The 20903-nt window shown below is 43.0% G+C and overlaps 1 long non-coding RNA gene across 2 annotated transcripts; it reads left to right on the top strand.

The window, feature by feature from the left end:
* Window positions 1–469: 469 nt before the first annotated feature.
* LOC122239184 lies at window positions 470–20652 on the top strand. 2 transcript variants are annotated; one of them, XR_006218136.1, is made up of 3 exons: window positions 470–737; window positions 4287–4426; window positions 20300–20652. It is a non-coding gene; the product is annotated as an uncharacterized LOC122239184 (long non-coding RNA). The 2 variants fall into 2 exon arrangements; XR_006218135.1 differs by lacking the exon at window positions 20300–20652 and adding an exon at window positions 6311–6579.
* Window positions 20653–20903: the final 251 nt, after the last annotated feature.

The following is a 20903-nucleotide window of genomic DNA, read 5'->3' as shown; positions in this document are numbered from 1 at the left end:
CCCCTTTTATATTCTGAGAGGCTCATTTCCTTGAAAACTAGAATTTTCCACTAGTAACATTTTAATTTAAATAACCTCCCCTTGGATGAAGCAAGCCGTAGGGACGCAATGTTTTGTTCAAGCTCAGTGGGGCTTAGCAAGGGGATGAAGTTTGCAAAGAGCCACTGAAGGTCGTACAGCGCCCCCCGCCCCGCCCGGCATAGCAGCCTGGGGGTTGCAAGTCTGAAGGGGTAGGCACGGGGCCGGACAGCCCCAGCGTCCACATCTGCCCCACTTTCTTTTCCTCTTTGTTTTGTCTGTCCCTGCATCGTGCAGATATAGTGGGAAAAGCAAGACAGCATGCTGACGTCCTAACACCAGGTTTATCGGATTCCGCTATTAGCCTCTTGATAATAATACTAATAGCCACCAGTTATTGAGAACTTTCTGTGTGAATTTCCCCGTAGGAGGAATGCACTGCTATCGCCTTCCACTTACTAATGAGGAAACTGAAACCCTGGGAAATTAAGTTGCTTTCCAGGCCTGAAGAGCTGGTAAGTGGTGGGACGCAGGCTGTATCGGAGCTCGGCCTCCCTGACTCCAAAGCACAACCAGTTACCAACACTCTCCACTTCTTCATCCTCACCGAATGACGGGAGGCAAGGTGCTTACAATGTCTGAGTTTCCGTCGAAGGAGGACGATCCATATTGACCTTGCCGGCTCTCACTGCGTGGCCGGGATTCCCAAAGTAGATCATGTAAGTGAAAATGTTTTGAAACCTCTTAAGACGCCCTTGCTTTCTATCCTATTATTTCCACTTCTTCTAGCAGGCACTGTCTGGTTCCTGAAGTCTCTCCACGTGGGGCTGAGCTACTATTTTTGGCCTGCCAAGCTGTTTTCGTTTTTCACCAGAATGCGTGCTCCATTTGGGTAATGGCAACAGATGTGACAATGGGAACAAAACTCCCACCAGCCACGTTCTAACCCAAACATCCCAGGAGCTGCTTCCAGAACGCATCTCCTCACGTCTGCTCCTGGGCAGGGAAATGCAGGGATGCGAAGTTCTGCCTCACTGTCTTTTACTAGCCTTGATCATTTCTGATAAATGCTCTTGGTAATCACTTTTCCTTTCCACGGCTTTGAGTTCTGGTGTGTTGTCCATATTATATTAATAAAGGTCCGCGGGGAAAGGGTGATTTGATGGAGGTTAAGGAATCATTGTAAGAAAATGTTTTGACATTATGTTAATGCCTGTCAGTGTATTATCCCCAATTTAAAGTTAATCACCAAAATTATACTGCAATTTCAAAAATGTAATGAAATAAGATTTGTTGAGGTGTGAATAATAAAGAAACCAAGAACCGAGAGCTAAAATAGAAGTAAACCTCTGGTTTAACCCTTTTGTGGTTTCCTGCCAAGGGGCAAAGAAATAAATGCTGATCTGGGGCCTGTGGATCTTGGCAAAAAAAATGGATTCAAAATCCAGAGAAAAACAAGAGGTCTTTGTGTACAAAGCAACACAGCCAAGCATTGAGATACAAAGTTGAAATTTAAATCCATGTCAGAAAGGTTCCCAAAATCTGGATGTTTGTCATTATGTGGGCAAGATATTTAGACACTTGATAAATTATTCAATTTTCTTATAAACGGCTGATGTCTTGCCCGGGATCTGACTTTCTGCTTCCAATGGCCTGTCAAACTTTTCTGCTTGGCTACTCGGTCACCACCCTGAAATCAAACCAAGCTTCTCACATTTCCCCCAAAGCCAATGCTCCTACTTTATGTGAGTGTTAACAGGCTTTTCTCAGGCTCTGATACTTGGAACTCTGGAGTCATCTTTGACCCCTTGAATATTCATGCCATCTACTCACATCCAGGCCTTAAAATTCTTTTGAGCTGTCCTTTAAAAATAAACATGGGAACAAGAGCATCCATTTGCACATGCTTGCTACAAGACAGTCTTCACCCTTAGGTGTCTTTCCTATATTATCATTAGCCCCCCAAACAACTCCGTAATACGGATATTCTTATCCCATTTTATTTTATTTTATTTTTTTTTTCAACGTTTTTTATTTTATTTTTGGGACAGAGAGAGACAGAGCATGAACTGGGGAGGGGCAGAGAGAGAGGGAGACACAGAATCGGAAACAGGCTCCAGGCTCCGAGCCATCAGCCCAGAGCCTGACGCGGGGCTCGAACCCACGGACCGCGAGATCGTGACCTGGCTGAAGTCGGACGTTTAACCGACTGCGCCATCCAGGCGCCCCTCTTATCCCATTTTAAAAACAAGCAAACCGAGGGGTGCCTGGGTGGCTCTGTCGGTTAAGCATCCGACTTCGGCTCAGGTCATGAGCTCACAGTTCGTGGGTTCAAGCCCCAACTCAGGCTCTGTGCTGACAGCTCAGATCCTGGAGCCTCCTTTGGATTCTGGGTCTCCCTCTCTCTGCCCCTCCCCCGCTTGTGCGTGCTCTCTCTCTCTCTCTCTCTCTCAATAATATATAAATGTTAATTATTTTTTTAAGAGCAAACTGAAATTTGGTGTGGTCACTGGCCCAGTGGCTTGCTGGGTAAGTGCGGGAGTAGGTCTTTCTGCTTCAAAGCCGGCAGAGCCTCCCAGGGCCAGCCTCTTGGCGTGGCTATGGAGACCCACCAAGATAGCCCAGCACGCAGCAGGTCCTTGAGAGGCGGCAATGATGGTTGCTACTATGCCCTCATTCTTTCCCGCCACAGTCGCCATACCTGCCTTGGTCCCCACTGCCACTGTCCTTGTCCTTGTCCTATCACTCAGAATTTCCTGCCAGGACAGTGGCCAGCCGCTGGACCCCATCTCCCTCCTCCGCCCTGGACGCAGCTGCAGGATGGATCTTCCCAAACACACTTTAGTGAGTTTTGCCCCATTCGAATTCACAAGCCTTTGATGGCTCCTCGACTTCCTTTGGAAAACGTTCAAGATAAGCCAGCCCTCCTAAGCCCTTTGTCACCTGCCATTTTCCATCACCACCACCCTCAATCCCAGGAAGGCAGGGGTGTTTCCCAGGATCCAGCTGGCCTCTGAAATGCTCACACACCGTCTCCTACTGTGACTGCCCCTTTGGCTTCCGCTTTAGTCTTCTACTTTGCTAAGACCCATTTCGAATGGCCCCTCCTCCAGGAAGCTTTCCAGGACCACCCAACCTATCCTACTTAGCTTTCCCCTTCCCTGACCTCTTATAGTGCTCTTTACCTGCCTCAAACATATGGCACTAATCACACGCTGCCTTGGACCGTGAACAGCTCTTGCCCTCAACTAAAGGCAGTGTGATCTGGTGAAAAAAAGCACATATTTCCAATGACAATGGACGGGCATTGGAGTCTAGAATCTACCACTAATTACCTGTTTGATTTCTCAAACTACTAGTGGGTTTTTATCCATCTTTTTAATAGTAGCTTTGGTGATAGCTTTTCTTTGCTAAACACTGCGTGTGTGGCTAAGCGCCTTATAGGTGTTATGCAAAACGGAGGTGATCACGTTATCCCCAATTTAAAATTTTTTTTTTAAACGTTTATTTATTTTTGAGACAGAGAGAGACAGAGCATGAACGGGGGAGGGTCAAAGAGAGAGGGAGACACAGAATCTGAAACAGGCTCCAGGCTCTGAGCAGTCAGCCCAGAGCCTGATGCGGGGCTCGAACTCACATACCGTGAGATCGTGACCTGAGCCGAAGTCGGACACTTAACCGACTGAGCCACCCAGGCGCCCCATGTTATCCCCATTTTAAAGACAAAGAAACAGAGCTTCAGAGAAGACAAGCAATTTGGTAATTCACTTCAGTCAAAAAGCCCATGAAATATGAACTGGGATCATTCGGGGATCCAAAAAGAGGTTTTAATTTATCTAGGAGAGCTTTTAATTTATCTTGAAACACATTCCATACTGTTAGCATTTCAGGCTTCTGCAATCAAATGCTGTGAAGACACCCCTCCCCACCAACCCACCTGCCCCCCCCCACCAACCCACCTGCCCCCCCCACCAACCCACCTGCCCCCCGAAGTCCCTGCCTTTGGTCCCTCCATTCCCCAGCCTGCCTCTTCCCTTCCTTTCCCAGTAGGGGGCATGCCCGAGGGAAGGATGCAGCCCACAGCATCATCCCGGGACTCCCTGAGCTCACGGCCAGGTAGATGCAGACAATCAGGGACCTTCCAGGCTGGAAAGTCCTCTCCAAGCCACAGGGGTAGCTGCTGGGCCAGACACACCCACCTCAGGGAGGCCAGGGACTGTGCGTTTTCACCTCGACCTAAACCCCTCACACTCTTTTCCATGTGCCAGGCGGCCTCCCGTACACTCAGCTGAAAACCAAGGACCTGTGCATTGAGAGAGATGTCCTTTTATCTGTTGCCATGGAATTTGATGAGGCAGAATACATAGGAACACCCACTCGGCCTTCGGGGAGCCCCTCATGACTTCAGGTACCTGTGCCAGTGCTCTTAGGGCTCCACGCATCTCTGAAATCCAGAGCTCTGATCATCCGCATGTCCCTTCGCCTCTGCCTCCCGTCCCACGTCCCACTCCTGATGCCTCTCATCAGCCACACTGCCCTTTGCTGGCCTTTCAACCTTTCATTTATCTCCTCATTGAGATAAGACAGCTGGCCTTGGCTGCTGCGTTCAGAGAGAGGATGGGCCGCTGATTTATTGAATGGCGTAATATTTCCGCATCTCATTCCCCAACCCCTCACACGGTCATGTGTCTTGTGGCAGCTCTGATGGCCACCGAGCATGGAGTAGATGTCTTCATTGAACGGCCCGTAATGATGACACTGGCTATAGATCTCACATTCTTTCTTTCCATTTTTTTTTTACCTCTTTCTCTCCTTTTAACACAGACATTGCAGTTAATTCAGAGGCCACTGGTGTGTGCATAGAGTTTAAATTGCTGCCTTCCAGTAAGCATTGCCTAAGCCTCGTTGTGCAATGCAGATAACTGCCTCTCAGAGAAATTCCTTAAAGCAGCGCTGGTCCCCACAGTGCTTGAGCCCAAGTTTAAGGGTAAACATTTGATAGGAGAGGCCATTCTGCCACCTGAGAAGCTCCTGGATTTCTAGGGCAATAAGTCAGCTTTCCAAGATGAGCATTGCATTGATTTGCTGAGCAATGGAGATCAGAGTGTGGGGAACTTGCTCATCTCTTTCAAGGGTGTAATTGATGCCACCAAGATCAGGTCAAGTTGGTGGTAGCCCTTGCTTCTCTCTGAATATTTACAACTGAATCGTAATGCTAACACCTATATTCTCAGATATTTTAGCAAAGGGCTCAAATACGGTATCGGAATGGTAATTTGTCTGTATTTCATGTGCCCCTCATAGAGTCTGGATCAGGCAGTGTTCTCCAGAGAAGCAGAACCAGTAGGATGTGTGTGTGTGTGTGTGAAAATTTATTTCAGGGAATTGGCTTACACAATTGTAAAGAATGGCAAGCCTGAAATCCATAGGGTAGACTGGAAGTCTAGAAACTTCCAGTTTCTAGAAGCAAAATTTCTCATTCCTCGTTCCTCAGTTTTGCTCTTAAGGCCTTTCAACTGATTAGAGGAGGTTCATGTACATTATCAAGGATAATCTCTTTTTTTAATTTTTATGTATTTATTTTTGAAAGAGAGAGCATGAGCAGGGGAGGGGCAGAGAGAGAGAGAGAGGGAGAGGGAGAGAGAATCCCAAGCAGGCACCATGCTCAGCACAGAGCCTGATGTAGGGCTTGATCTCAGGAACCACAAGATCATGACTTGAGCTGAAGTCAAGAGCTGGATGCTTAACTGACTGAGCCATCCAAGCACTCAAGGATAATCTCTTTTATATGAAGTCAGCTAAAGGAGATATTAACCACCTATACAAAATACCTTTATAGCAACACCTAGATTAGGGTTTGGTTGAATAACTGGGTATAATAGCCCAGCCAGGCTGACACGTTAATCATCCCAGGGTCAAAATCAATAAGCTGTTGCTTGGGAGTCCTCCTTTTTAAATCCATACCAGCCTAAATGAGCCCCCTCACTGCACAGCAAATGGCAGCCCCAGGTGGGAGCTTTCAAAACTAGCTGGTCCTGAGCTAATCACAATGTTGCTTCAAGGCATTTTCCGAAGACCACCTAAAACTTAGTCTCTACTCCCTGCGCCCTACATCTTAAATTTCCTGATATTTTGGTGATGCATTCAGGATCTTCTTGCTAGACTCTGGGATTGATTTCCCATGTGACCCTCGGTGTCACATGTACCCCTATTATGGGGTCCATTTCACTTAACTTTGGGTCTTCTTCTCTCAGTTCCAACCATGTACACTAACTCCAGTCATTTGTCAAAGTTCTTCTAGGAGAGGAGGAAGATTCACAAAGAGGAGGGATTTATGAATGTGCAGGGGTCTAGCTGCTCAGATGGATGAAGGATCCATGGAAGGGAAAGGAGGAAGGGGTAAACACCACCACCACCACCAACAACAACAACAACAGCAAAAGAAACAGAGAAAAATCTTGACACTTTCACTAACTTGCTGTGACTTTGGACATCTTGTGTGCCCTCTCCAAGTCTTCGTTTTCCAGAGTATCCAGGAGGGTCATAAACCTACTTCAAAAATGTGAGGAGATAATAGTATACACTAAGAAAATTCATGTTTTCTTCTTTCAGAAGAAACTGTCTTCCAGCTCCTTTCAGTGAGTGAGTCAAATGGTGGGCTCCTGCCTGTTAAGAATGGGTGTTCTAGATATCTATTGCTGTATTAAATAAATAAATAAATAAATAAATAAATAAAAACAAATAAACAAAGAAATAAAACTTCCCCAAAACTCAGCAACTTAAAACAATAACAACGATTGACTCTGCTCATGAATCAGCTATTTGGGAAGAGCTGAGGGATAGATTGTCTCTTTCCCATGTGGCGTCTGCTGGGACAGCTTTATGGGAGTTAGATCTACTTCCAAGATCACTCTCTCATATGGCTGATGAGTTGGTGCCTCCATTTCTCTCACATAAGGTTCTCTATGGGGTGATGGGTTTCCTTCCACTCTGGTAATAGAATTCTAAGACACAAGAAGAGGACTTTGTGAGTCTCTTAAAGTCTGTACTCAGAAGCTAGCACAGTGTTACTTCTGTTGTATTCTCTTGGCCAGCCATACATCCTGCCTGTATGTAAAGGGAGTAGACATAAACCATACTTCTTGATGGGAAGAGTGTCAAAGAATTTCTGCCCCTGTTCAATCCACCACAGTGTTCCAGTCAACACTGAAAAATAGGGCCAGATTAACCTCTTACATAAAACAACTGAAAACTGAATAAACATATGAACCAACATTATCCAAAACAGTGGAAAGAGGCAATGAAGGCTAGCAATTCCCAAGGATAGAAACAAAAAGCTGAGCCCTAAGATCATCCCAATTTACAGCCTGGTGGAAGTTTCCAGGTCACGGTACAGGGAGGGAAACCCAAGAAGAGTCTAGACTTTCTCTGATAATCGAGGAGACAGAGTCTGAAAAGGCTAAGGCAGCTGGAGAGTGCAGGGAAGAATACAGAGGAAGAGAAAGCTGCAAAGAGAGAGTGCTCTAGATATCTGCAGGAAGTCCCCATTACACATTTAGCTGCATACTGATCAGAACAGGCATGTGGAGGAAAAAAGTTCTCTGACCCCAAAGATTCAAAGAAAGAATCACCTGAAAGGATTAGCAAGAACAGAGTCTGGAGCTCATGGAAGACCAGGAATAGTGCCAGTTCCCACATGTTGCAGTGAAAAACCTCATAATTTAAAGGGCTAAGAAATATCTTGCCTCAGAGGTGGGGAAAATTAGCCTTACACTAAATTCTCTGATCCCACCCGGAAAAGCTTAAAAGAAACACTATAAAGTGTCAAAGTGTCTCCAAATAATTTAACCATGTCCTATAACAAAACTAAAATTTATTTACAGGAATGCAAAAATATCCCACAACCAGGAAAGTAACGGCAATAATGATGTGTAGCACACGACCAAGAATTACCAGGCATGCAAAGAAGCAGGAAAATCAACTCCAAATCGGAAAATTCAATCAATAAAAACTGACCCAGGAATGACATAAATAATTGAATTAGTAGACATGGACATTAAAATAATAATAAATAAAATAATATAAATAAATAAATAAAATAAAATAATAATAACTGTATTACATATATTCAAGAAGCTGCAGGAAAGATTGAACATGTTAAGTAGATATAAGAAAACTATTTTAAAATGTAATGAGATCAAATTTATAGAGATGAAAAGTACAATATCTGAGGTGAAAAATACCTTGGGAGGGATTCACAGAAGATTATAGGAACTCTCAGAAGAAAATTATTAGTAAAGCTAGAGACATAGCAAGAGAAACTATTCAAAACTCCACACAAAGTGAAAAAAATGTAAAAATAAACAAAGCATCTGTGAATTTGAAGAACACTGTAAACCCACTATCCAAAAAGCTCAATGAACCTCAAACAGAAGAAGCAGAAAACTACTCTAAGGCAAATCATCATCAAATTGCTTAAAACCAGTGATAAAAATTTTGATGGTTTCCTGTCTCACATTTAGGTCTTATATACATTTTGAGTTTACTTTTGTGTATGGTGTAAGAAAGTGGTCCAGGTTCATTCTTCTACATATCACTGTCAAGTTTTCCCAACACCATTTGCTTAAGAGACCATCAGTTTTTTTTTTTTATGTTTTTTAAGTTTATTTATTTTTGAGACAGAGAGACAGAGACAGAGCACAAGTTGGGGAGGGTCAGAGAGAGAAGGAGACACAGAATCTGAAGTAGGTTCCAGGCTCTGAGCTGCCAGCACGGAGCGGGCTCAAACTCATGAACTGAACTCTCTCATGAACTGAGAGATCATGACCTGAGCTGAAGTCAGCACTTCACTGACTGAACCACCCAGGCACCCTATCTTTTATCCATTGGATATTCTTTCCTGCTTTGTCAAAACGTAGTTGGCAATACACTTGTGCATCCATTTCTGGGTTCTCTACTGTGTTCCATTGATCTCTGTCTGTTTTGTGCCCATACCATACTGTCTTGATAACTACAGTTTTGTAATACAGCTTGAAGTCCAGAATTGTAATGTCTCCAGCTTTGGTTTTCTTTTTCAAGGGAAAGGGGTCTGGTTTCTGGTTTCTGGTTCCACACAAATTTAAGAATTGTTTGTCTAGCTCTGTGAAGAGTGTTGGTTTTATTTTGATAGGGATTGCATTGAATGTGTAGAGTGCTTTGGATAGTATAGACATTTTAACAATATTTCTTCTTCCGATTCATAAGCATGAAATGTTTTTCCACTTGTTTGTGTCTTCTTCAATTTCTTTCATAAGGTTTCCATAGTTTTCAGGGTACAGATCTTTTACCTCTTTGGTTAGGTTTATTCCTAGGTATTTTGTGGGTCTTGGTGCAATTGTAAGTGGGGTTGACTTCTTGATTTCTCCTTCTGCTGCTTCATTTTACATCCTGTGACTTGCTGAATTCATGTATCAGTTTTTGCAGTTCTTTGGTGCGGTCTTTAAGGTTTTCCATGTAGAGTATCATGTCCTCTGAGAAAAGTGAAAATGTGACTTCTCCCTTACCAATTTGAATGCCTTTTAGTTATTTTCGTTGTCTGATTGCTGATGCGAGGACTTCCAGTACTATGTGGAACAACAGTGTTGACAGTAGAGAAAACAGGCAGCAATTTCTTTGACCTCAGCTTAAGCAGCTGCTTACTAGACATGTCTCTAGAGGCAAGGGAACAAAAACAAAAATGAACTATTAGGAGGCTCAGCCTGTTAAGTGTCTGACTCTTGGTTTTGGCTCAGGTCATAAACTTATGGTTCATGAGTTCAAGCCCTACATCTGGCTCCGTGCTAATAGCACAGAGCCTGCTTGGGATTTCTCTCTCCATCTCTCTCTGCCCCTTCCCAGCTTTCTCTCTCTGTATCTCTCAGATAAATAAATAAACAAATAAATAAACAAAAAACATTAAAAAAATTTAATGAATTATTAGGACCTCATCAAAATCGAAAGCTTCCACACAGCAAAGGAAACAATCAGCAAAACTAAAAGGCAACTGATGGAATGGGGGAAGATACTTGCAAATGACATATCAGATAAAGGGTTAGTATCCAAAATCTATAAAGAGCTTATCAAACTCAACACCCAAAAAAACGAATAATCCAGTGGAGAAATGGGCAAAATACACGAACAGACTTTTCCAAAGAAGACATCCAGATGGCCAACCGACACATGAAAAAACGCTCAACGTTGCTCATCATCAGGGAAATATAAATCAAAACCACAATGAGATACCTCCTCACCCCTGTCAGAATGGCTAAAATTAACAACTCGGGAAATAACAGGTGTTGGCGAGGATGCAGAGAAAGGGGAACACTGGTTCACTGTTTGTGGGAAAGCAAACTAGTGCAGTCTGGAGAACAGTATGGAGGTTCCTCAAAAAATTAAAAATAGAGCTACCATATAACCCAGTATTTGCACTACTAGGTATTGATCCAAAGGATACAAAAATGGTAATTTGAAGGAGCACATGAACCCCAATGTTTATAGAAACACTATCAACAATAGCCAAATTATGGAAAGAACCCAAATACCCATCGACTGATGAATGGATAAGGAAGATATTTTATATATATATATATATATATATATATATATATATATATATGTGTGTGTGTGTGTGTGTATTTATACACATACATAATGGAATATTACTTGGCAATCAAAAAGAATGAACTCTTGCCACAGCAACATGAATGGAACTGGAGGGTATTAGGTGAAATGAAATAAGTCAGTCAGAGAAAAACAAATACCATACAATTTCACTCATATGTGTAATTTAATAAACACAACAGATGAATATAGGGGAAGGAAGCAAAAATAAGATAAAAACAGAGAAGGAGGCAATTCATAGAGACTCTCAAATACAGAGAATAAACTAGGGGTTGTGAAGGGATATTGGGTGGGGAGATGGGCTAAATGGATGATGGGCATTAAGGAGAGCACTTATTGGGATGAGCACTGGGTGTTATATGTAAGTGATGAACCACTATATTCTACTCCTGAAACCAGTATGACTCTATATGTTAACCAACTCAGATTTAAGTTAAAAAAATTGTAACCAATGACAAAAAGAAAATTTGTAAAGCAGCCAGAGAAAGCCACATCATGTACAAAAGAACAAAAATAAAGCAGCCACTAGATTTCTCTCACTGGAGACAGCAAGAAGCCAATGGAGCAACATCTAAAGTGCTAAAAGCATCCACAGTAAGGAAGACTTCTGTGGACTCTCCTACTTTGGAGTGTTTGTTTCCTAAGGCTACTATAAAACTTACCACAAACTGTGTGGCTTAAAACAACTGACATTTACTCTCTCACAGTTCTGGCGGCCAGAAGTCTGAAACCAAGGTGACAGTAGGGTTGGTCCCTGCTGGAATCTCTGAGGGAGAATCTGTTCCAGGCTTCCCTCCTAGCTTCTGGTGGTCGAGAGTAACCCCCGGCTTATAGACGTATCACTCCAGTCTCTGTCTACATCACTATGTGGTCTTCTTCCCCGGGTCTTCAAATATTTCTTCCCTTGCAAAGACACGAGTCATTGGATTTAGGACCTGCCTTACTCCAGAATGACATCATCTTAACTTATGTCTTCACCATATCTGCGAAAACCCTATTTCCAAATATCTGCGAAAACCCTATTTCCAAATAGGGTTCCAAATAAAACCCTATTTCCAAATAATAACCCTATTTCCTTGCACAGGTCCAAGGAGTTGAGACTTGAACAGGCCTTCTTGGAGGACATAGTTCATCCCATTACACTATTCTCCAGTGTCCCAGGGGATGGAGAGGGTCCAGTGGAGCATTCCAATGTCCTAGGAGGGGGGGAGGCAGTCACCAGATCAATGAAGCCTGGATCCTAAATCACACTGAAGGAGACCACCACCCCGGAAGCATGTGACTGAACTGTGACATGAGGTAGACCATAAAACGGTAGTGTGGGAAGCCACTGAGACCATCACGAAGACTATTACGTGCCACCATTATGGGGACTAGGGGAGATCATGCACGTAAAGAACCTGACATATGAAAGGTGTTAAGTAATTGGTAATATACTTTGATATTAATAAAGAGGAGAGGGAAGGATGAGTCTATATTAGATCTCAGATCAGGCTCTCGGTGAACTTTGGGGGAAACCTGGAAGAATGACAGGCTTATACTGGATTGTCAAAAGACTTTGATCCCAAAAGGAATAAAATTACCTAATAGAAAGGCAGAGAGGGCACCCAGGTCCCTGCAAAGCATGGCATTGCTCTTGTACCACAGCTCTCTTCCCATTCCAAACAAGGACAATTGAGTGAGCCAGTTTACTCAAGTAAGCATTAGGCAGAGCAGACAGGTGATTCAAAATAAATGTTTGACCCAGTTAACTGGCAGATTCCGTTACAACAAACTCCAGTACATAAAATCTCGGTTTCTGGCTGAGCCAAAAAGGAAATCCGATCTTCTGCTGTTTCCAAGCAAAATCAGTTTACAAAATTACTTTCTGTTTCCCCATACATCTTCTGAAATGACTATAGACCAAATAATCAATTGATTTGGAGCCATTTTTTACTCTCATCCAAAACGGAGAGATATTTTTCATTCCTCTCCAAAAGGGAAAATGTTAAATCACATGTGAATTGCAGATATAAGCATTTAAAGACTGTTTTCCTGTTTTGTTTGTGAATAATTTTTCATTTTATGAAGGCACCAAATATCTCAGTAGGTAAAATCAATAGCAGCCACCAGAGCGGATGGAAAATTCTCCAGGCTTAATATGGTTTCATGCATGGCTGTCAAAGCTGAATGTCTTAAGGGAACAAATAGTGAATTCTCTGCCTTGGAGGAGATGTATGAATTAGAGTCTTTTCTTTTTAAAACTAATCTGTTGTATAATGGTTCCTTCATTCAACAAATATTTATTAAGCGCTCATTGTGTGCTACATATTACATCAAATGTTTAGAATACACAAAAAATAAAATTGGGGACCTACTCCAGAGGGAAAAGAGTCTAGTGAAATAATGACTACAATTTAAAGAGAGCTTGCTAAATTCCAAGCCCTGTTCTAACCACTCTGTAAATGTTCATTCATGTACCTCTCATGATAACCCTGTGAGGTGATATTAATATCCCTATTTTACAGATAAGGGAACTGAGGCACAGAGAATTTAGAGTGCTCCCAGTCCCACAGCTTAGTTAGATGCAGAGCCAGTGTATGAGCCCAGACAGCTTTATTTCAGAGACTGTGCTTTCCTTATGCACAGAGCCCATATACAAGTACATCATTTCACCAATGTGACAAGAGACAGAGTGTAAGAATTTGGATGAGAACATTCTATGTCCACCCCCCTTTTATTACTATTTTTTCCCAGTTCTGGGCTGAGTTCTTGGCCTATGGCGATCATTTTTTTATTATGAAATTAAGTACTCAAATAGAGTAATAGAAAGTAATCTAGTAGACCCACACAAACAGCTCCCACATTTGCCTGGGGAAATCATGGAAGGCTTCTCAGAGGCGATGATTCTGAGCTGGGTGCTTCTGGAAAGACAAGTTAGGCATTTGATAGGTCATCCAGGGGAGGAAGAACTTTCTGGGCAGCAGGAGTTCAAAAACACACAGGCAAAGACATCAAGGCAGGCAAAGAGTGGCCAAGTAAGGGGATTAGAAAGAGCTTATGATGATTGCCCTGAAGAGTAATTGATGATTTGTGCAGCGTTAATCTTTGTCCAGAGCAAGAAGTGCTTCTCAGACAGTCTCCTGGAGCCCTGAAAAAGAGTTGTTTGGTGTGTTTCTTCTTCATTTTTGAAAAAAAAAAAGATGTCAGCTTCTTTGGGATTAGAGTTTCCTAAGGATGTTGCTCCTAAACTAAACCTTTATATAAATGCTTCCTAACATGACCCTGGAGATCAGTCAAGAAGCTCCACTGCCCCGCAGACCTGAGAGTCAGCATTTTGGTCCACCAGCAATTCTGAGCCAAGGCCACCCATTGGGAAGCTCTTTCTTGGGTGGAAAAAGTCAGCCAATCTTTGGCAAAAGTTGTGGTAAGCGTGAAATTCCATACATTGAAGTGTCAGAAAGAAACAAAGGACAGGCCATCTGTATATTCTTGCTTTCTGGAGTCCAAGATTGCATCTGAACTTGAAAAGCACCTAAAGGGCTGAACTGAGAGGATCGTGGATCATGCGGTGATGAGAGAGAGCCTTACAAAAGGCAGCAGAAATAGGAAGAGGTTTGGATACTGGTCAAAGTGGGTGAGAATGAGCCGAACCCCAAACAGAAGTTTCTGCCACCATCCCCCAGTTCAGGCACAAAATAAAGTCAAGAGACTGTAGAGACCCTTACTGACTCAGCAAATTCCTCAGCCACTTCACAAAGACCTATCCTGTCTTAATTATTTTCCTTCTAAATTTCTGGACTGACTACTTTGGGGCCGGCCAGAGAGTCAATGGTCACCTGGTGGATTGTGTGCTCTGTTCCTGTAAACCATTCTGTGCCCAACCAGCATCCTAGCTCTTGCTGTTCTCCTCTGTTCGGACCATTTGGGTTCCAGAACTTGACTTCTAGTTATGTTGTTTCCCCTCCTTATGGCATCCACCATTACCCAAATTCAGCAAGAAGGTTAAGAACGTTGAAGTCAAACTATCTGAGCATGGAACCGTACAGACACCAAGAGATAGTGTCCACAGGATGGATCTTAAAAGGGTATTTCCAAAATAAATAACCAAGTAGCCAAGGACGTTGCTAAAGACTGATATGTGAGTTTCAAGAGTGACTCAAATGCCTATGTTCCATGAACGTTCTTAAACAGTCATTCAGTCATAATATTTATCAAGCACCTATGACCTTCCAGGTTCAGGGCATCAGGCTAAATACTGTGCTTAAGAATAGAGGGAAGGAAGGAGGAAAGGAAGGGAAGGAAGGAAAGAAGAAAGGAAAATTAGTAAAGGGAGGCATGTATTAGGTGTTTCCCAGATGACCAGGTTAGAACTCACATCAATTTGCTCATTTCTTTCAGCACAATTATTTGGTATCTCAGCTCCTACAGAAATTCTTTCTGAATCAAAACAGGAAAATTATTCTTGAGGTGTTTCTTTCTGTCCTGTGTGGTCTTACAGTCCCAGGTTGTTGTGCTCTTGTCCCTTACTGTTTGTTTCTTGCTTCCTGAAGAATCCATGGGCCTCATGGAAACAGCGTGCCCTACTCCTAAAATCTGTCGACAGCCTGAAAAGTCTACTCGCTGCTCCTTCCATGACTGCCCCTGTGCCTTGTGGACAGCCTATCCTCTCCAGACCTCCATACCTTGGGCAAAGCTTAGGCATCAGCGAGACCTGGAAGAATCCATGTCACCAACAGGAAGAGGCTTGTTCCGCCATTATTTGGAGCCACTTGCTCAACCTCTGCTCACCCCCAGTGACTGGACAAGTCTACCTTTGAACTTTTTGCTGCTTCTTCCCTTCTCCATATATATCTGTAGGGATCCCTGTGTCCCAAGTCCCAAGTAAAGAGCCACTCATACTGCTCTAGGCTGAGGCAGACGTTTTCCCACAGACAGTTTCTGCTCCTCTTGGCTGATACCTGGTCCTAGAACTCAGTCCCTTACCTTCCTCTGCCACAGTCACTCCAGGGTGACTGGCTTTCAGTGTCTGCTCCTTCAGCCAAACCTGTCTGATTCTCACCAGCAGGTTTGCTCTTTTACTTGGAGCTAAGGGTAGATGCTTCAAATGGAAAGAAATTCTAGAAGACACCATATGGTAAATGGCAAATCAGTGGAAGACTTGAAGAGCATAAGATCTATAGGAGTTCAGATATGTAGGAATCATGAATTGGGCATACCCTGAATGGTGCAGGCTCAACTTGGGTCATGAAGAATGAGTAACCCTCAGATAAGTGCATAAAAGGAGGGAAGGCATCTTAGAAGGTGTGGGCAACTGCCAGCAAAATTGGGGTTGGGGGGAGCAGGAGAAAACACCAGTACAAGCCAGGGCAAGATTGCTCTAGATGCTTCCAGGAAAATATAAGAGACCTCCGTTTCTGAAAGAAGGACCCTTTCTTCATTCTTCAGGGCTTTTGTCCAGTGCCACGTTCTCTTATAAACCTTTCCCAGAACTGCCCAACACATGGATATTGTTCATTGTGCAACCTCTTCAATTCACCTAGTGATGTGTTGGGTGCATTTTAACTTGTGAGTATTTCCCTCATCCTTCTTACTCCATTGCAAGCTTCTTCAGATGGTATCACATTTTAGGCTTTATGGAAGCATTAATAACCTGAGACCTGTAATGTATGCATATTACTTAGCACACAGCTAGGGTGGCCCTATAATTTATCTTCCAAACTAGGGCACTTTGGTGAATAAAAGGGGATCAACCAAAAATTACTCTAAGATGACACGCATTAACCAATATGGCCCCAGGCTAACAGGATGTATAATCACCCTACCCATAACAAATTTCTTTCTATGAAATTAAAGGCTGATGATGAATTAAGGAATTCCAAAAAGGTCTTGTGTTCACATTGGTTGGGGGTGTTGTCTTGTGGTTTCTCAGTGTTTCTTCCCAAAGCAGCTACTCTCCACTGACTGTGCAGCCTCTTCTGCTATCAGAAAGATTTGCTTTTCAATGGCATATTTATTTTATAAATAAGCAATAACTGCACTTTTCCTAACTACTGCGTAATATTCAGGTAATGCATGAGTGAAAAAGCATAGCCCTTTGTCCGCTGAGAGCTCACAGTCTAGCAAGGGTCCATTTATTCACTCACTCACTCATTCATTCATTTATTCAACAAATATTTATTAAGAGCTTATCCTGCAACAGGCCAGGTGGTGGTGAACAACTTCCCCAGTCCTTGCCCTGAAGGGGCTCCCAGATTGTACTCCAGACAGCAGAGTGAGAATAGGGCACCAATAAAGGCCCTTATGGGCTTTAATGTTGGTCCAAAGGAGGGAGGTAGCACTTTTACTTGGAGGCATTAGTGGGATTTTACAGAGGAGAAGAAAATGAAGACATAATCACAAGCAGAAAGAGGAGAGAGAGATAGTTCAGGCAGAGAAAACAGCACAAGCAAAGGTTGAGAGGCAGAAAACAGCAAGCTGAGAGGTGAAAGTAGAGAATTAGTGGGGGTTGGGCCACAGGGGGGCCCAGTGGCCAAGCTGAGGGCTCTAAATTGATACATTACTCAACCAGGGAACATTGAAGGTCAGCATCAGCTCGTGCCATGATCAAGTATGCATTTTAGAGAGATTATTGTTTTTGAAGAACTTATAGCAATTCCTCCAAGAGTTAATTTGCAGAAATTCAATGTGGACGTTCGCCCATGACATACGCTACCTGCCCTTCCTTGCTTATACGAGGCTCCTAGAGGGCCGTACAGGTCCACAGACTCCTTGTACTTGGAAGAACATCATTAGGTCACAAGATGCCCTTTCCTTGATACAGGGTGTGTTCCTACAAATAAATGCCATATTATCATGACAGCCTTAAGATGTACTATCGAAAGAGTCTAAGAAAATCCCCCTATTTTACATGAAAACAAAGATGTGTTAGGCTTCTGTGATTTTTCAGAATTCTTGGTGACTGAATTGTTATGTGGATGTGAGTTTCATGACCGGGGACTATATAGCCTCATAAAAATAGCATCATTACAAGGCCTGGCTTTATTTCTATGCCCTTTTCCAGTCACCTAGAGAGATGTCCGTCTCAGCCAGAGTGGACATGGATGAGAGATACCCTCAGCATAAAATGATCTGCTAGCTGCCCCTGGTCCTGTCCCCTTATCCTTACATCCTCCTCGTGGCTCCAGACTGTTCTCATTTCCTCTCTCATGGGAGGCAGCTTGTACTGTGCAGTCTGCTTATTCAACACAAGCTAATTTTTGATCTTAGACCTAAAGCTTTGAGTTCTTGAATATATACGGCTGTTGCTTAATTCATAAGGACTATGTGAGGAATAAGAATTAGACCATTTCCCCTGTGTTCCAAAACAACCCTCCCATGATAACAGGATAGTTCAGGAAAAGCTTCTCAGAGACTGAAAATTCAGTTCCCTAGTATTTTCACAATGAATTAAAATCCAGTGGGGACTTTAATTAATCTGCTAGAAAATGATCTATGTTTAGTTCATTTTCTACCTATCAATAGAGACCAGAATCTTAGCCCACAAATGCATGTTTGGCAAAAGTTTCAACTTATTTTTCTGTATCTTAATGAATCTGTTTCAAGGTCATCCCATTCTCCTTCTTTACAAAATTTTAAACTTTTGACAATTTAAGGTAAACTGAATTCAACAAGTCCATTAAAAGTTTTCTCCGTTCAATCACAGAATAACATCACTTTCTCTCCTTGGATTTGGATCTAAGTTTAGTGTATTCACACAAAGCCAGGCCAGCTACGTTGTTTGCAGTGCCCGATGCCAAAAGAAGATGTGGAATCTCTTGTTCAAAAAATTATTCAGAATTTCAAGACTGCATTAAACTAAGCACGAGGTCTTTCTAAGCATGATGCTGTGAGATTGCAGAGATAGTGTGCCCAAGAGGTAGGTTTTTCATATCACCTTGATACTGGGCTGGGGAAAGGCATCTGCTGTATGCCGACATCTACTAGGAAGGCCTTAGTCCCTCCAGGATACACATCATTGTTCCTAGCTGACATCTAAAAGGTCCAACCCCAAGACCACTGTCAAGCTGCTTTTAGATGCATGGTGGCCATTGATCCTTGACCTCTGCCATGTTGGCATAAGTACAAGTTCTGTAAGGATGACCATTCCCCTACCACACTATCCAATCTCCATCTTCATTCCTTCTTTGCCATGATCGACATTTCCTCAGCTCTTCAAGTACAGATGAGGCAGAGAAACAGGTCTGCTCTATTCTTAGATCCCCAAAGCTCTCTGTGAATTTCTGCTCAACCCCCCCCCCACCCAAAACCCTTGGTCATACTCAGCTTAGAAGGGGCAGGGGGCAAAGTCCATTCACAGAGATCATGCCAGTATTAATTGTATTGTTATCTGGCTCTCACCCTACTTTAAAAAATTGTTTAATTATTCTTTTAAGAATGAAGACATGTCATGGCAGCAGAGATATCACCCTGCCTTAGGAGAGGGAATATCAGCTTTAAAATCCTGTAATTTATTTATTTTGTGGTTTAAGTTCCCACGAGTTCCCCATTCCCTGAGGTATTGGGTTCACTCATGCATTCACACATTTATTCAAAAATAAATTTTAAATGCTACTAGATGCTAAGCCCCGAGTTTTAATACTGGGCACATTGTGGGAGACCAGAAAGACAATGTTTACGTGAAACTTATTTTCTAGATCAGGTATCAGCAAACTGTGGCATGCAGCCCAAGTCTAGCCCACTACCTATTTTTGTAAATGCCGTTTTAGCAGAACATAGCCACACCCAATCAATGTTCAAATTGCCGATGGTTCCACGACAGCAGACCTGAGTAGTTGTAACAGAGATTGGATAGCATGCAAAGGCTGAAGGGCCAATTTGACCCTTTAAGGAAAAGCTTGACAAGAATTGTACTAGCAGGTGAGCGGCACAGGTAGTAAACAGATAAAAAGATATAACATATAAGATCAAAGAGTCAGGAATCCTATACAAATACAGCAAGGTCAGAGGATTGAGAATCATGAGATGGCTGGCATGGGAAAACCATTCCAGGCAATCTGGTCAGAGAAATGTTCTCTGAGGAGGTGTCATCAAGGCCAAGGAAGATGGGAAAAGAAAGATATAGCATTACCTGAGGGAACAGAGTATAAATGTCCTGAGCAACGGAGTCAGCTTATCCTATTTAAAAATTCTAGATAGTGGGGCACCTGGGTGGCTCAGGGGGTTAAGTGTCCAACTTCGGCTCAGGTCATGATCTCGCGGTCCGGGGGTTTGAGCCCCATGTCAGGCTCTGTGCTGACAGCTCAGAGCCTGGAGCCTGCTTTGGATTCTGCGTCTCCTCTCTCTCTCTGTCCCTCCCCTGCTCATGCTCTGTCTCTCTCAAAAATAAATAAACATTTTTAAGAAAGGGTAAAAAAGAAAATTCTAGCTAGCAAAGTCTAATTGGAATGGAGGGGGCCAAGGAGTAAGACAAAATATACATAATACTTTATTTATCAAAATTGCATTGCATTATATGGTTTTCTTTTCTCTGGTCTTGATAATGACAGACACCAGAGGAAGAGAAGAGCCCAGAAAACAAGTGCCAGCAATTCTTGAACTTTCGTTGCTTCCTTGCCCACAACCTCCATTTATAGGTTGTTTCTTCTTGTCTTCTTACCTTTAGATAAACTCTAAAGGATGGAAAATGCTACAGAGAAGCACGAGATGGACAACACTTCTATCACGGCCATGACAAACTGACTCACAAATGGAAGACACGTCACCCAGTTCCTCTGCCCGCCAGCAGCATGACTTAAAATATAAGATGCTCTTTAGTGTGTTGTAATGAAAGGAAGGTAGATTTTGGTGTCACGGAGATGCTTTCCAGGCTGACAAGCAATTTACCTTCTCTGAGTCACAATTTCCAATCTAGAAAATGCAGTTAATAATGCCAGCCTTTGAGGATTTTCATAGAGAATAAAGGATTTAATGCACAGGCAGTGCCTGGCTGGATTCCTGGGTGCTTACTGCATGCGATTTTACTACTCTCCCCCTTCTTCCCTTCCTCATTTGCCAGTGGCACAGCACAGCTTGTGTTGATTCGTGGCCTAACCGTGGCTCCTTCTGATCCTTCATCAGTCTGTCTAGCGTCCCCAGAGGCAGCACTGCCTGCCCTCGGTGTAAGGGGGGTGTTGACATGAGAGAGGGGTGGTGCCCGTTCACACATCTTGCCGATGCCCTGGAGGAGGCAATGGATTAGCCTCTGAGTACAAACATTTCACTTCTCC

Source organism: Panthera tigris, chromosome B3 (assembly GCF_018350195.1).
Source record: "Panthera tigris isolate Pti1 chromosome B3, P.tigris_Pti1_mat1.1, whole genome shotgun sequence".
NCBI classification, from domain to species: Eukaryota; Metazoa; Chordata; class Mammalia; order Carnivora; family Felidae; genus Panthera; species Panthera tigris.
Note: the sequence above shows the minus strand (reverse complement) of the source record. Positions and strands in the feature narration are given on the sequence as shown.